At 45.5% G+C, this 16,248-nt stretch overlaps 1 pseudogene; it reads right to left on the bottom strand.

Moving 5' to 3' along the window:
* Positions 1-259: 259 nt before the first annotated feature.
* LOC119283521 lies at positions 260-15,472 on the bottom strand (annotated as a pseudogene).
* Between the last annotated feature and the right edge of the window lie 776 nt (positions 15,473-16,248).

Here is a 16,248-nt window from a genome sequence, read left to right as displayed (position 1 = left end):
GAGATTTTTTATCAAGCACTTTACAAAGATGTGCATCAAGGGCAACAAACAATCATGGAATTGCTAGTAATACCTTAGCTCGAAATCTGATTCGGTTATCAACACACCAACACGCTCGCCAGCATATAACTGCAGCAATGCAGACTGGGCACACACCCTGATGGTCGTTATGTGGGTAGCTCGTAGCGTTAGCATCAGCAGTCGTCCTTAGCTGCAGCGATGACAATGGCGGCGACGGGGAGCATCGACGGAAAGGGTGCTAGTACTCCTGGTCATCCTCAATGGCATGCGATGATGCTTTGTTTTCTTCTTGGGTTGGCTTAGAATTTGTTATGAAGATAAATGATACATACTTGGCACCAATGCAGTCCATGGTACATATAAATGGCTAATCATTTTCACCTAGCCCAACAATAATTTGTTGGCAGAAGTAATGGTCCAAACATAAATATCATGGAATAACTCTGTTAGTTGTCCCCGTAGTTCAACAAACATAAGGGGTGGTAATAGGGCATGATGAAAGGAAAAAATAGTCATACTATATCTACACATTTCAGACAATCAAAAATATGATTTATGAACCAGGTTGCCACAATATCATGAAATAACTCTGTTAGCTGTCCCATAGTTCAGCAAATACAAGGGGTGGTAATAAGACAGAAGGACAAGAAAAAAAGTTATACTATGTCTAAGCAAACATCCTACACATTTCATATAATCAAAAATATGATTTATTATGAATCAGACTGCAACAAGATGAATTGCATAATTACATCAACATAACACAAAATATTAACCTATGTACCAGAGGGTAACATATCGAATTGTAGCACCAGCTATATCATCAATCATCAATTATTTATCCAAAATTATGTGGAGATTAACCCAATTCAAGGCACACGAACGCTACTCGCATAATCAACCAGTTGCCACAATGAAATTCAGTAAGTCTAAATTTACATCCCATGTTGAGCGCTAGTTCATGTTTTCTACTCTTAACATGACGACAATTTTCTCACCTTTTCTCGTGGAGGAGGGCGGAGACAAGGCTGGCCAAGGTCTCAGGCTTCCTATCCCTCTCCTCTAGAAGCTGGTACAGTTTATGCTTGAACATTAGCCGCTGGTACCTACAAACACGTAACGCAGCATATACACATCAAACCCAAACCCTAAACCAACGAAATCTACCAAATCAGGGGTGATCAGCCAAGCGACCAGTAACCGCCAATCGAGGATTTGAGACCAACTGCGCCTGGGCATCCGTTGCAAGGCCGAAGAGGCTGATGTACAGCTTGCCGTGGATCTTGGACACCCTCTGGAAGTCACTGGTGATGGTCTGCAGCTGCATGCCCAGGAATCGGTCCATGGCGATCGCAAAGCAGTTCTTCCCCACCATCAGCACCACGGTGCTCCTGTTGTACTCAAAGATCTGCAGAAGGGGGCAGATGCTGCGCGGATCATACGGGGGAAGCGGGTAAAGGAGCTAGGTGATTGCTTGTATCTGCATTGGTAACTTGCTGAAGAGGAGGGGTCGATGCAACCCAACAAATGTAAGTATTTTCCTCAGTTATGAAACCAAGGTTATCAATCCAATAGGAGAACCAAGCAACACTATATAAACATCACCTGCACACAAACAACAAAAACTTGCAACCCAACGCGTAACAGGGGTTGTCAATCCTTCCTTGATGTTGAGATAGATTAAATTGTATGAGATTAAATAAATAGATCTAACTAAAACACAAAATAAAATAAATAAATAAAAAGTACAACAAGGTATTTTTAGATTTAATATCATAGGAATTAAACTCGGGGGCCATAGATTTCACTAGAGGCTTCTCTCAAGAAAATATCATACCGTGGGTAAACAAATTACTATTGGGCAATTGACACAAAGCAAATAATTATGACGATATCCAATGCAATGATCATGTATATAGGCATCATGTCCAAGATTGGTAGACAGACTCCTTCCTGCATCTACGACTATTACTCCACACATCGATCGCTATCCAGCATGCATCTAGTGTAATAAGTTCATGGAAAAATAGAGTAATGCAATAAGAACGATGACATGATGTAGACAAGATTCATTCATTTAGGAATAAACGCCATGTTGTCATCCTTAATGGCAACGATACATGTGTGTCATGTCTCTTTCTGTCACTGAGATTGAGCACCGCAAGATCAAACCCAACATAAAGCACCTCTTCCCATGGCAAGAAAAATCAATCTAGTTGGCCAAACCAAACCGAAGTTTCAGAGAAGAAATACGAGGCTATAAATATCATTAATAAAAGAGTTCAACAAAGACTCAAATAATATTCATGGATAGATCTGATCATAAACTCACAATTCATCGGATCCCACAAACACACCACAAAAGGTCATTACATCAAATAGATCTCCAAGAACATCGAGGAGGACAATGTATTAAAGATCAAAAAGAGAGAAGAAGCCATCTAGCTACTACCTATGGGCCCGTAGGTCTATGGTAAACTACTAATGCATCATCGGAGGGGCAACAAGGATGATGAAGAAACCCTCCGTGATCATTGCCCCCTCCCACAGAGTGCCGGAAAAGCCCTCGAGATTGGATCTCGTGGTTTTGGAACTTGCGGCGGCTAGAAAAGTGTTCCGTCGACTCCCCTAGGGTTTTTGGGATTTTAGAGTATTTATAGAGGTGGAGGCCGATGGAGAAGCTTCCCGTGGGCTCCACTACCCACTAGGGCGCACTTGGGCCCCCTGGCACGCCCTGGTGCCTAGTGGCCCCCACGGGCCTCCTCCCGTGCACTCCTTTGGCTCTTTGGGTGTCTTCTGTCCAGAAAAAATCTTGAAAAAGTTTTGTGGCATTTGGTCTTCGTTTGGTATGGATATTCTGCAAAGTAAAAAACAAGCAGAAAACAGTAGCTAGCACTGGTCACTATGTCAATAGGTTAGTCCCAAAAAATGATATAAAGTTGCTAGTAAATGAGTATAAAACATCCAAGATAGATACTTTAATAGCATTGGAACAATAAAAAATTATAGATACGTTGGAGACGTATCAGCATCCCCAAGCTTAATTCCTGCTTGTCCTCAAGTAGGTAAATGATAAAAATAGAACTTTTGATGTGGAATGCTACCCATCATATTCATCACATATTCTTTTATTTTGTAGCATGGACATTTGGACTTTAGATGATTCAAAGCAATAGTCCCTAATTTGACATGAAGAGCTCAATACTCAAGCATATCAACAAGCAACCATGTCTTTCAAAATATCAACACTAAAGAAAGCTATCCCTAGCCCATTATGCTCAATCATTGATCCCTTCATGAAACACAGTCAAATATTAGCTACATCCAATGCACAAGTATGGCAATAGTGTTCCCTAGTTGGTGCTTTATAAGAGAAGATGGAGACTCAAATAAAAACAAAAATTGCATAAAAGTAAATAGATAGGCCCTTCACAGAGGGAAGTAGAGATTTGTAGAGGTGCTAGAGCTCAAAGCTTAAATTGAGAGATAAAATTGTTTTGAGAGGCATGCTTTTCCTGTCCACGAAAACGGCCGTGAATTCCCAATATCTTCCATGCTAGGTAAATCATAGGCGGTTCCGAAACATAAAATAAAGTTTATTCCTTTTTCCACCATTCTTTCACAATCCATGGCTAGCTGTATCCACGGCTGCCTTCCATACCAACACTTTCCAAGGAATTTATTATTCGACAACATAAAGTAAAAAACATCATTTCGGACTGGGCATTCCCTATTACCGGCCACACTCCCGTGCAATGAGTAGTGAATAAACACTCATCTTGAGAATAACATACCTAGAATGGAAAATATGGGCCACCCCTTGCCGCTTCTTGAGTGGTACGGGCACACAAAAAGGAAATTCACTTTGAAAATTAGAGCTGGCACATACCAATTTACTTGGAATGACATGGAAATACTGCATATAGGTAGGTACGATGGACTCATTTGGCACATCTTGGTTTAGGATTTTGGATGCACAAGCAATATTCCTGCTTAGTACGAGGAAAGACAAGCAAATAGATTGAGAAGCAACCAACCAAGAAACGGAAACAATCATAAATGAGCATTAAACATGACTAACACCAAATAATGCACCACAAGTAGGATGTAACTTCATTGCATAACTATTGACTTTCGTGCTTGCATAGGGAATCACAAACCTTAACACCAATATTCTTACTAAAGCATAATTACCCACCAACATGACTCACATATTACTATTTCCATATCGCAAAACTATTACAAGGAATCAAGTTTTAATATCCAATGATCTTCATGATAGTTTTTATTTTCCACTTGAATATCTATCACTTTGGGACTAAGTTCATATATTACCATTGCTTATAAAAAGCTCTCAAACAAATTTAAGTGAAGAATGAGAGCATAAATATTTCTTCAAAATTTTCATCTCTCAAAATAATATAAGTGAAGCATGAGAGGATATTTCTTTAAAAAAATTCTTATTCTCAAAATAATCTAAGTGAAGCATGAGAGCATATTTCATCAAAATTCTACTAATTCTCAAAATACTCTAAGTGAAGAATGAGAGAATATTTCTTCAAAGTTAAAACACCACCATGCTCAACAAGATATAAGTGAAGTACTAGAGAAATTCCATAGCTCATAAAATTTAAGTGAAGCATATAGAGCAATTCTAACTAATCACAACATCATTATGGCTCTCTCAAATAGGTCTATCCAGCAAGGATGATTGTGACAAACTAAAAAGCAAAACAAGCAAAGACTCATGTAATACAAGACGCTCCAAGCAAAACTCATGATATGTGATGAAGAAAAATATAGCTCCAAGTAAAATTACCGATGGTCGTTAGAAGAAAGAGGGGATGCCTTCCGGGGCATCCCCAAACGTAGTTGCTTGGTTCTCCTTGAATATTACCTTGGGGTGCCATGGGCATCCCCAAGCTTAGGCTCTTTTCACTCCTTATTCCTTCATCCATCGTGACCTCACCCAAAACTGGAAAACTTTAATCATACAAAACTTAACAAAACCTTCATGAGATCCGTTGGTATAATAAAGCAAATCACCACTTCAAGTACTATTGCAAACCCATTCTTATTTTATTATTGAATTATACCTACTGTATTCTAACTTTACCATGGCTTATACCCCCTGATACAATCCATAGGCACTTGATAGATGTTGATGATGTCTCCCTGGCAATGGCGCCAGAAATTCTTCCCGATTTCTTGTATCGGCGTTGGTAATTCCCTGAAGAGGAGGGATGATGCAACACAACAATGGTAAATATTTCCCTTAGTTATGAAACCAAGGATATCAATCCAGTAGGAGAACCAAGAAACACTATATGAACAACACCTGCACACACAAACAACAAAAACTTGCAACCCAACACGTAAGAGGGGTTTTCAATCCCTCCTTGGTATTGAGATAGATTAAATTGTATGCGACTGGATAAATAGATCTAACTAAATCACAAAGTAGAATAAATAAATAAAAATGCAGCAATGTATTCTTATATTCAATATGATAGGAAATAGACCTCGTAGATTTCACTAGAGGCTTCTCTCAAGAAAATAACATATGGTGGGTAAACAAATTATTGTTGGGCAATTGATAAAAAAGAAAATAATTATGATGATATCCAATGTAATGGTCATATATATAGGCATCACGTCCAAGATTAGTAGACCGACTCTTGCCTGCATCTACTACTATTACTCCACACATCGACCACTATCCAGCATGCATCTAGTGTATTAAGTTGGTGGAAAAACAGAGTAATGCAATAAGAATGATGACATGATGTAGATAAGATATATTCATGTAGGAATAAACCCCATCTTGTTATCCTTAATAGCAAGGATACATGTGTGTCATGTCTCTTTCTGTCATTAAGATTGAGCACCGCAGGATCGAACCCATCACAAAGCACCTCTTACGATGGCCAGAAAATTCAATCCTGTTGGCCAAACCAAACCAAAGTTTTGGAGATGAAATACGAGGCTATAAAGATCATGCATAAAATAGTTTAGCAAATACTCAAATAATATTCATGGATAGATCTGATCATAAACTCACTATTGATCGGATCCCAACAAACACACCGCTAAAAGTCATAACATCAAATAGATCTCCAAGAACACCGAGGAGAACATTGCATTGAAGATGAAAAAGAGAGAATAAGCCATCTAGCTACTATCTACGGACCAGTAGGTCTATGGTAAACTACTCATGCATCATTGGAGGGGCAACAATGATGATGAAGAACCCCTCCGTGATCATTGCCCCTCCGAAAGAGTGCTGGAAAAGGCCTTTAGATTGGACCTCGTGGTTCTGGAACTTACGGCAACTGGAAAAGTGTTTCGTCGACGCCCCTAGGTTTTTTTGGGATTTTAGAGTATTTATAGAGGTGGAGGTCGATGGAGAAGCTTCCCATCGGCTCCACTACCCACTAGGGCGTGCCTGGGCCTCCTGGCGTGCCCTGGTGCCTAGTGGGCCCCACGGGCCTCTTCCTATGTGCTCCTTTGGCTCCCTGGGTGTCTTCTATCGAGAAAAAATCTCCAAAAAGTTTCGTTGCATTTGGACTTCGTTTGGTATTGATATTCCGCAACGTAAAAAACAAGTAGAAAATAACAACTGGCACTTGGCACTATGTCAATAGGTTAGTCCCAAAAATGATATAAAGTTGCTAGTAAATGAGTATAAAACATCCAAGATTGATACTTTAATAGCATGGAACATTAAAAAATTATAGATACGTTGCAGACGTATCAAGATGGTGATACAAGTGTATTATGGATAGTATATATAGGTTTTCGTAATCTGAAAATAAAAAAACAGCATGGCAGCAAGTGATAAAACGGAGCACAACTGGTGTTGCAATGCTTAGAAAGAAGGTCTAGGGTTCATACTTTCACTAGTGCAATCTCTCAACAATGCTTTCATAATTGAATCATATAACAATCCCTCAACGCGTGACAAAGAATTACTCCAAAGTTCTTATCAAGCAGAGAACATAAGACAACATTTTTTGTAGGGTACGAAACCACCTCAAAGTTATCCTTTCCGATCAATCTATTGAGATATTTCTATAAGTGTCAAAAACAGCCCTAGAGTTCATACTAAAATAACACCATATGATACACATCAACCAACTGTAATGTCACCTAGATACTCCAATGTCACCACAAGTATCTGTGAGTTGATTATTTGATATGCATCAAACAATTTCAGATTCATAATATTCAATCCAACACAAAGAACTTCAAGGAGTGCCCCAAGGTTTCAACCGAAGAAAGAAGGACAAAAACGTGCATCAACCTCCATGCCTAGATTACCCCAATGTCACCACAGGAATCCGCAAGTTGATTGCCTAAACATATATCAAGTGAATCAATAAACACCCCATTGTCACCATGGGTATCCACATGCAAGACATACATCAAGTGTTCTCAAATCCAAAAAGTATTCAATTTGATCATAGATAAACCTCAAAGGTAAAAACTCAATTCATCACAACTAGATAGCAGAAACACAATATGATCCAACTGTATTAACAAAGCTCGAGGTACATCCAGATCATGCCAAATAAAGAACACGAGAGAGAGAGAGAGATCACACATAGCTACTGGTACATACCCTCAGCCCCGAGGGAGAACTACTCCCTCCTCGTCATGGTAACCGCCGGGATGATGAATATGGCTTCCGGTGATGATTTTCCCCTCTGGCGGGGTGCCGAAGCAGGGCTCCAGATGGGATCTCTTTGGTATAGAGGCTTGCGGCGGCGGAGTCAAACTTTTAGGATTATTTTTGGGGGTTTCTCTATTTATATGAATTTTCAACGTTGGAATCACGCGAAAAAGGGGTTACGATGGCCCCACAAGCCACATGGGCACCATCAGCCCCTGAGCACGCCCTAGTGGCTTGTGGCCACCTCGTTTCTCTTCTGGTCCTCCCACAAAGCTTCCAGGGTCTCTTTTGTTCCAAAAACTCGTCAAAAAGTTTTAGCTCATTCCAAGAACTTTTATGTCTGCACAAAAAAAACACCACGGTAGTTCTTCTGAAAACAACATCAGTGCGGGTTAGTTCCATTCAAATCATACCAAAACCATATAAAATTGTTGTAAACATGGCGCGAATACTTCATAAATTATAGATACGTTGGAGACGTATCACACGCCGAGCCTTGATTCTAGCGTTGACCTCGCCCCCTCATTGGACCTTGACCTCATATCGAGTCCAAACTCAGACCCATCGTCAAGCTTGGGTCTGTTCCCTATTGTCAGTGAGGAATCAACCCCGAACAACCAGAACAGCGAGGTCCCAATAAGTGACTCACAAATCACCCTTCAGATCAGCCCGGCCTAGAGTCAGGCTATGGCCTCTGAGCATCTGCATCACTTTAATGAGATGTTGAATCTTATTGAGAGATTAGAGAGCATGAAAAACCAAACCTTGGTCTATGAGAAAATCGGATGTAAAGACGATGACAAGGAAATTTACATCCCACCCACCACTTACCTAGTTGCCACAGTCGATGACTTAACCGACGTGCTTGACTATGCGTCCGAGGAAGCCACCGACAAGGATGAACATGTCGGTGGCACACTTGGAGAAGCCTTGCCCACAATTCATACAGGAAAATGGACCACAATGTCCACTTATAACATTTATATGGTCGATACTCAAGAATCCCTCAAGGCATTGACGCCAATGGCCTAAAGGCACCGACGCGCCCCTAGTGGACACAACATTGGTGCTATTGATAATTGCAAAATTTCCGATAATGGTAACCACGTAGAGGACATTCAAGCCTCCATAGGACAACGGAATAGCCCCATAGGAACACCCGAGGAGGAGGACCTCGAAGATCCCGACGATGGGGTGGATGAGGGAGTCCTGGATTAGGGGTTCCTCGGGCGTCCGGACTATGGTACGTGGGCCGGACTAATGGACTGTGAAGACGCAAGACCAAAGACTCTCACCCGTGTCCGGATGTGACTCTCCTTGGCGTGGAGAGCAAGCTAGGCGTCCCAATATGAAGATTTCTTTCTCTGTAACCGACTTTGTATAACCCTAGTCCCCCTCGGTGTCTATATAAACCGGAAGGCTGGAGGAGGACATGAATAATCAGATAGGCTAGACTTCTAGGGTTTTAGCCATTACGATCTCGTGGTAGATCAACTCTTCTAACCCCCCACACTCATCAATATTAACCTAGAAGGACGTAGGGTTTTACCTCCATCGAGAGGGCACGAACCTGGGTAAACATTATCTTCCATGTCTCCTGTTACCATCAACCTCAGACACACAGTTCGGGACCCCCTACCCGAGATCCACGGGTTTTGACACCGACATTGGTTCTTTCATTGAGTGGTCCGGTGTGCCGTCGCCAAGAGGTTCGATGGCCCCTCCAATCATCCACAACAACATTATCTAGGAAGAAACCTTCCTCCCCGGACAGATCTTTGTGTTTGGCAGCTTCGCACTGCGTGCCAACTCGCTTGGCCATCTAGAGCAGATCGATAGCTACACCCCTGGCCATCAGGTCAGATTTGGAAGATTGAACTACGTCATGGACATCCATGGATACATCATCTTCGACGGGTTCGAGACCGCGGCAGTAGCCACTCCCTGTCACCACGATGAACATGGCCTAAATCTGTCATTGAACTACACCTTGGAGATAGAACCTGCAACTGCTTCGGCTCTAGATCCAGAGCAGGTCACACCATCCGAGGATGGGAGGCTCAACCCCGCCACGGAGGCCACAAACTCAGCGGCGTTGGAGCTGCGCACAGACCCAACCTCAAGTAAGATCTGTGTTGCCAGTACCTTGGACACGCTTCTGGCTACAGGTTCCGAAGCATGTGCGTCGGAGCACGACAAGCTTGACTGGGCGTCGATCGTCGAATTCAGCTCTGCGGGCATTTTCCTGCACTCGCCTTTAGGCAATGTTCTAAACTCATTAAAAACACTCTCCTTAGTGGGGGACTCAGGACCGAATTATATCCGGTTCGAACTAGAGGCTAATGACGAATTTCACTTCCCACGCCCGCCCACTTAATAGCCATTGTGAAAGACTTAACTGACATGCTCGATTACGGCTCCGACGACATCGATGGTCTGGACGACGATGCCGGAGAAGAAGAGGGCCAAAACCCGCTGTTTACTGGATGCTGGACGGCCACTTCCTCGTATGACATATACATGGTGGATGCACCAAAAGAGAATAGCGGAGATGACATGGAAGATCCAGTTGAGGATAAACCTCCCGAGATACAACCAAAGCACCGGCGTCAGCGGTGCCGCTCTAAGCCACGCCGCAGCAAAGACATCAACACCGGCACATGAGAAGATAACACTCCGGACGGTGCCGAAGACAATGAAGACCTCGTTGAGGCAACTTTCGAACAAGATGAACAGGAGGACGGGCAAGTTAGCCCTGGTGAACAGGCCACACACGAAGACTCGAAGGACAGTAATTATCTTCCGCTCTTCGAGGATGAGGCGATCCTCGGCACCGAGGACTTTATCATGCCTGATGAACCTCTCGAACAGGATTGCTTCAAGCGCCAGTTAATAGCCCCTGCAAGGAGCCTGAAAAAGAAACATCAGCAGCTTCAAGATGATCAAGATCTGCTCAATGATAGATGGACTGATGTCCTGGCAGCCGAGGAATACGGCCTCAAGCGCCCAGCCAAAAGTAACCCAAAGCGCAAATTGCTACCTTAGTTCGATGACGAGGCGCTGGAGCCTGCACCATCATCGCGCAACGCGGCTGACTGACCAGCACGGGGTCGGGATAAAGCGGCAACTCAGGCCGAACACCAGCCTGCCCTACCTCATCGTAAAGGCAAAACAACTCAGGGACACACATATGACCTACAGTAGGACCTGGACAGTAGAGCATGTCAGAATAGGTCTATCTATGGATCACGGGGACGTGCCCTGACACGTGACAACGGGTATCTAGTCGGACGCAGTAGTCATACTCACGCCCGGGACGAAAATCGCAGACGGACTCCATCTGAGCTACGCCGCGACGTGGCACGATATAGAGGCGCCGCTCACCCACTTTGCTTCATCGACGAAGTAATGGAGCACGAATTCCCAGAAGGGTTTAAACCCGTAAACATCGAATCATACGATGGGACAACAGACCCCGCTGTATGGATCGAGGATTTTCTTCTTCACATTCATATGGCCCCCAGCAAGGATCTCCACACCATCAAATACCTCCCACTAGAACTCAAAGGACCAGCCCGACACTGGTTGAATAGTCTGCCTGAAAACTCCATCGGCAGCTGGGAGGACTTGGAAGAGGCCTTTCTTGACAACTTTCAAGGTACATACGTTCGACCTCCGGATGCCGATGACCTAAGTCACATAATTCAACAGCCCGCAGAGTCAGCCAGGAAACTCTGGACTAGGTTCTTAACTAAAAAGAACTAGATTGTCGACTGCCCGGATGCCGAAGCCTTGGTGGCCTTCAAACACAGCGTCCGTGATGAATGGCTCACCCGACACCTCGGCCAAGAGAAGCCGAAGACCATGGCAGCCCTTACAACACTTATGACCCGCTTTTGCGCGGGCGAAGATAGCTGGCTAGCCCATAGCAATAACAGTGCAAGTGAACCTGGCACTGCGGAAGCCAAAAATAGCAATGGCAAGCCCCAACGCAATAGACACAAGCCTCGAAACAACAATGATAATACCGACGATACGGCGGTCAATGCCGGATTCAGTGGCTCCAGCTCCGGCCAGCGGAAGAAGCCGTTCAAAAAGAACAACTCGGGCCCATCCAGCCTGGACCGCATACTCAACCGCCCATGCCAGATACACGGCACTCCTGACAAACCAGCCAATCACACCAACAGAGACTATTGGGTTTTTAAACAGGTCGGCAAGTTAAATGCCAAAAACAAGGAGAAGGGGTCACAAAGCGAGGAAGATGACGAGGAGCTCCGGCCACCGAACACAGGGGGACAGAAGAAGTTTCCCCCAAGTTAAAATGGTAAACATGATATACGCTACCCACATCCCCAAGAGGGAATGCAAGCGCGCGCTCCGGGACGTCTATGTGATGGAGCCAGTCGCCCCATAGTTCAACCCGTGGTCTTCCTACCCGATCATTTTTGATCGCAGGAACCATCCGACTAGTACCCATCATGGCGGGTCAGCCGCACTGGTCCTCGACCCAATCATTGATGGATTTCACCTCACGAGAGTCCTCATGGACGGTGGTAGCAGCCTGAATCTGCTCTATCAGGATACATCGCACAAAATGGGCATTAATCCATCAATAATTAAGCCCCCAAAGACTACCTTTAAAGGAGTCATACGAGGTGTAGAGGCCCGCTATACGGGCTCAATCATAGTAGAGGTTGTCTTCGGATCTCCAAACAACTTCCGAAGTGAAGAGCTGATCTTCGATATCATCCCCTTTCGTAGCGGCTATCATGCACTACTCGAACGAACCGCATTTGCACACTTCAACGCTGTGCCACGCTACGCTTATCTTAAGCTCAAGATGCTTGTTCCACGCGGCATCGTAACAGTCAATGGAAACATGGAACACTCCCTCCATAGCAAGGAGCACACTGTCAAATGAATCCGGACTGCTCTGCAGCAGGACAACCCAGCTCGTCAAGACCTCGACTAGCAATCCGGCATCCGTCCCAGTCCCAAACAAGAAGCGGCATTCGTATCGCGCGTACATAACTACGCACTCAAAATACCAGGGCATAGACGGAGGCATTTCTATGTTGTGATCCATACTACAGCTTGACCGCTCCTGGACACACATACTTTCAATTCTTCCTTTTTATCCTTTTTAGGTCTTTTTTCCGCAGGTTTCCTCTGAGGACCTGATCATCGGTCCTCTCAGCAGGATGGATGCACCAAGATGGCAAGAAGGATTGGCGTACAAGGGAATTCTTAGATGGTCTCTTTAACGATCACTCTACCTGCTTTCAGGACCCAGACATAGCTTTCCCTTGGTTGTGGCATGTTAAATAGCCTGGGTGCTTATCGCACCACTTGTACAAATACGCTTTGCCGTATTAATCAAACTATAATGGAAACACTTTGCGGCCCAACTTCTGCGGCACTAGCTTACTCCCCCTTTTCCTTTTTTCTTTGATGGTTTTTCTCAAAGTTGTGACCGTACACTTTGGTACGCTTTAATCTGCCAGGGGCTTCATCGCGACCCACAATACTACAACAAAGTCCAAACACTTTCTACAACATAGTTCGACACCCCGAATTTAGCATTATAATCATTGGCTCCGAATCATGTCTTTGGTCAATAGTTGGGTTGCCTAGCTCCTATGCTTACTACCTTACGTTTCGCTATATCGGCTAGGGTAGTAAAGGGAGAACTACTGCGATTGTGTACTGGCTTATCCGGATGAGCACCTCAGTAGAGAAAGCCAAAAACTGTGTGTCATGATGCGGCTAGAGCCGGTCAGCACTTCAGAGGTTTCAAATCTTTAGCGATTTTTTCCGCATTATGCAATGAATCGGCTTTTTACCCGATCAGGTGTTTATAGTACCCTAGTTCGGATACTAGGGGCCGCACCTAAATTTTCATTATAGAACTCCTATGGCTAAGTGAGGGTGATAAAGCCATATAGTCCGATTGCCTGGTTCGTTGCGCTGAACACCTCCTTCAAGGACCAAAAAAATTGGATCAAGAGTGTTTAGATTCCAACCCGAACACCCCCGTACTACCTACGTGGGGGCTGAAGCCAAGGACTGGCCAACTCTCAAAATTTCATAAACACGGCCGCACACGAGGTAAAATATTAAACAAACATTATATTACATAGCCGAACTTGTTAAAGGTCACGACAATATTCACTCGAAGATTACATGCTTCGTACACTGCTCCGCCACAATGCGGGATCCCTCAAGGACTTTGCTAAAAACGGGTGTGCGGTAGTCCTTGCCCACGGGCGGTCCTTCGGCCGCGACCGTGGCAGCATTCATCTTCTCCCACTACATCTTGACACGGCCGAAGGCCATCCGCGGACCTTCGAGACAAACCGACCGCTTGATGTCATCAAGTCGAGGGCAGGCGTTGACTAGCGGCTTCACGAGATCAAAGTAGCTGCTAGGGATAAGTTCGGCTGGCCACAGCCGGACTATCAAGTCCTTCATGGCCAGTTCGGCCACTCTATGCAGTTCGACCAGATGTTTTAGCTGGTCGCTCAAGGGCACCGGATGTTCTGGCACAAGGTATTGTGACCAGAACAGCTTCTCCGTCGAGCTCCCCTCTCCAGCTCGGTAGAATTCAGCAGCGTCAGAAACACTGCGCGGCAGATTTGCAAACGCCCCTAGAGAACTCCAAATCCGGGTCAGTAAGAGATATCTCTTCTTCACGTACTTGCTTTGCATAATAAAAGCCTTACCCGTTGTGATCTTTTTGGCCTCCTGGATTTCCTAGAGGGCGCCTTGAGCTTCGGTCCGGGCCTCTTGTGCGCTCTGGCGGGCCTTCTCAAGTTCGGATTCTTGGTCCGCATGTTGACGCTCCAAGGACTCGTATTTCTTCGAAGCATCCTGGAGCTCCTGCCGGACCTCCCTAACCCTGGCCTCATGCTTTTTCCGGACGGCTCGTTCCTTCGCCGCCCTCTCCTCGGCCTCGGCCAGCGCTTTCTTGAGGGTTTCAACCTCAGTTGCCGCTCCTACAAATATCATGGCACTACAATCAACATACATCGTTTATTCTTTCCGAATATACATCAAATCTCCAAATACCTTGCTTGTCCTCCAGCTGCCTTTTCACAAGGTAGAGCTCTTCTTCGGCCCGCTCCAGACTCTGCTTTAGTCCGGAGACTTCAGCGGCATGAGAGGTGGCGGCCAGCAGCGACGCCTATGTTCATAAGACATATTTAGTTAGTTTCCTGCAAAAATTACTTGATCCTCTGTCCGGCTTTTCTTTCTGAACACCGGCCATTGTCTCAGGGGCTACACTGTCTATACTATGATCTTTCCTTTCGCATCTCTTACCTCAAAGCCGGTCAGTAGGCTGGTGCAGGCTTCGGTCAGTCCGCTCTTGACGGACTGAACCCTCTCAACCACCATACCCATAAGGATACGGTGTTCCTCCACAATGGAAGCGCCTTGCAGTGCTTCCAGAAGATTATCCGGTGCCTCTGGCTAGACAGAGGTCACCAGCGCAATAGGCACACCTCCTTCCCTTAGAGGAGGCTTCTTGCCGGATTCCGGAACCGTATAGGTCTACGAAACCACAGTCGACCGGGGTTCGAACTGGACACGGCCCCCATCGCCAGTCTCCATGGGGGTTTTCTCTCCCAGGTGTCTGGCGGCCGAAGGGTCATCCTCTGGTGCCACCCGGACAGCCTCTTGAACCTTTCCCAGGCCCTGGAAGGTCCTTTGGGATAGCACCTCGTCGCCGCCCTTGGCTGTGGGAGATTGAGCGGTTGGCGGTGACTCGCTGGCCATCGCCTTTGAATCCAGCGAACCTCCTGATGAGGATCGCACATGATTTAACGCATTAAAACTACAAACCGAAGAGGACAAATATAATATGTCAGAGTCTTTTGAGTACTCATGATGCGGCCGGGGGCTTGTTTCGGCGGCGTGGCTCGGGGCTGCTGTCGACGTCCCATGCGGAGTTATCCGCGAGGGAACTCTTCCCCCTCTTGGATGCTTCTGCTTCCAGATTCGTGGAGGTCGGCCTTTTCTTCTTTCCCCCTTCAGGGGGAGAACGTATTTCCTCCTCGTCCCCATCGCCGTCTTCGGCGGCGGAGGAGGGTGTCTCATTGTCTTCGAACGTCCAGCCCGAAGCTCCTTTGCGACGGAGGCCACTCCGGCCCCCTTGGCCGTCTTCTGGGTCGTCTTCTCCGGCACCTGGTAAGGCGTCGGAACCAACATCTTCCTATGAAGAGGGATGGCCGGTTCCTTGGGCAGCGGAGCCGAACACTTAATCTGCTCCGCTTTCTCTATCCATACCTGAAAATATAACTGGTGGAGTTTAGGTATCTTCCTTGGATAAGCAAGTAGAGGATGCACCTGGAAACGCAAAAGACTTATCGCACTGGTAGGATGCGCCAGATCATGCCCGCAGTCCTCGTCTATCTCCGGCGGTGTCTCATTGCCCTTAAAGAGCAACTTCCAGATATCTTCATGCGTGGTTCCAAAGAGCCTCCCCAAGGTCCGGTGCTTCTCCAGATCGAATTCCCTTAAAGGGCAAGTCCGGTTCTGGCATGGGAGGATCC

This window comes from Triticum dicoccoides, chromosome 4A (genome assembly GCF_002162155.2).
Source record: "Triticum dicoccoides isolate Atlit2015 ecotype Zavitan chromosome 4A, WEW_v2.0, whole genome shotgun sequence".
Classification (NCBI taxonomy): Eukaryota; Viridiplantae; Streptophyta; class Magnoliopsida; order Poales; family Poaceae; genus Triticum; species Triticum dicoccoides.
This window is presented reverse-complemented; position numbering and strand designations above follow the sequence as displayed.